The sequence below is a fragment of the Octodon degus genome, unplaced genomic scaffold, assembly GCF_000260255.1.
Source record: "Octodon degus isolate 3935 unplaced genomic scaffold, OctDeg1.0 scaffold00113, whole genome shotgun sequence".
NCBI classification, from domain to species: domain Eukaryota; kingdom Metazoa; phylum Chordata; class Mammalia; order Rodentia; family Octodontidae; genus Octodon; species Octodon degus.
Window position 1 is genome coordinate 5,743,298 of NW_004524689.1, and position 1,824 is coordinate 5,745,121.

General features: G+C 42.1%; 1 protein-coding gene across 5 annotated transcripts in view; it reads right to left on the bottom strand.

Moving 5' to 3' along the window:
• Positions 1-1,824, bottom strand: part of Rere (arginine-glutamic acid dipeptide repeats) — a 451,075-nt gene that overhangs the window by 396,697 nt on the left and 52,554 nt on the right. The window lies entirely within an intron of this gene.

Consider the following 1,824-nt stretch of genomic DNA (forward strand, 5'->3'; position numbering starts at 1 on the left):
CTCCCTCCCCAGTGGACTTAAATGGTGTGGTAGAGTTTTTAACAATGAAACTCAGAGAGCTGGGAGTTCAAGCCTACTCCAATAAATGACTCTGCTCTTTTGATGGCAACCTGTGTGCAACTACACACTCACCAGGATCAACTACAGACCGCCACCAGAAGCTGAGAGCACTGTCCAGGACGCACTGCGGCACACGCCTGCAGTTCCAGTACTTGGGGGACAGAGGGACTCCAGACCACCCTGAGCAACACAACAAGATCACTTCTCAAACCAATAAAAGGAAAAACTTAAAGACTACTATCCAAATTCAATATACATAAAGAAAAACACTACAAAACTCAAATGTGAGGACTCATCTTCCTCTTAACCTTGTACTATTTGCAGTCATTTTTACCAATCACCACAGTCCAGAGAAGATAGCTTGGACAAGATGCCCAACAAAGTGCAAGCTGAATGAACAGAAAGGCTCCTGGGCCAGTACCATAGCTTTTGCAGGTAGCTGGTAAGTGGCTGAACCTGCAGCCCCGACCCCAAGTCCTGGCAACAAGAGTTGCAGGTCCTGAGGAAGGTGGACAGCAGATCCCCAAAGAACAGGTAACTGAACCAACACAGGCTTTTAGTCCCCTAAATTTGTTTTTATGGAGTTTCTGTATTTGCTGCAATTATTTTTATAGTCTCTATTAGCACTAAGTAAAATGCCCTATGAAAATGCAGCTGTGTCAGTTATGCTGAGTGAAAAATGTTCTGTGTTTTTTACAAATTTAGAAATAGGACCAGGGAGATAGCTCAGTGGAATAAGCACTTCTCTGGCAAGTGCAAGGGTCTGAGTTCAATCCCCGGTTCTGCCAAAACAAATTCAGACATAAAAAAGAAAAGTAGGAATACTGCCATTATAGAGTACTGACTGGGGCCAGGAATGTAGCTCAGTGACACAGTGCCTGCTTGGCAAATACTAGGCCATGAGTTCAATTCCCAATATCCAACAACAAAAAACAAAACACTGACTACTTGACTACCAATTACGTTACAAGCACCAGGCTAAATTATTTTCACATATTATCCCATGGATTTATAAACAGCCCTACAAGGCAAGTATTACCCTCATTTTATAGATGAGAAAATGAGCCATAGAGACTGCATCATGCTAAGGATGCTACACAGCAGGTAGAATCAATCCCACTCTTTCTGCTGCTATATTCCTACTCATAGCCATTACTTTTTACTCTCTCACCAAAGCAACTCAAACTAAAAGAACTTCAGAGAAAACTGAAAACTCAGAGCAGGTGTGGGCACACATCTGGAATCGAATCCCAGCACTCAGAGATGGAGGTAGTAGGCAGATCACAGTAAGCTCAAGGCCAGCCTTGACTAGATACAAATCCAAGGCCAGCACAGTGAAACCTTGCCTCAACACACACATACACACACACACACACACACACACACACACACACACTATATTCAAAAAGTCTAAGATCTTAGCCCAACACTTTCCAAAATACTACTGTCCAAAACACAGGATTTTCAAATTTCACAAGGTAACATTCTCAATAAAAATAAAACATTTGATACTAAAACATTTGGCAATTTCATTCTATCTCAAGGCTTCAACCACCTCCACTCTCAAGTATCTCTATCTTCTACCTCGACTATTTCCTAAGTCTACTTAAATATTTCCATTTGTCTAATAACAAAATCATCCAGGTCTGTAAAAAGTATTTATCATCTTCTCTTTCTAAAAGCAGTGTCGGGGCTGGAGAGATGGCTCAGGGGTCTAAAGCACCTACTTGAAACAAGCTTGGCAAAGCACAGGGACCGCGGTTC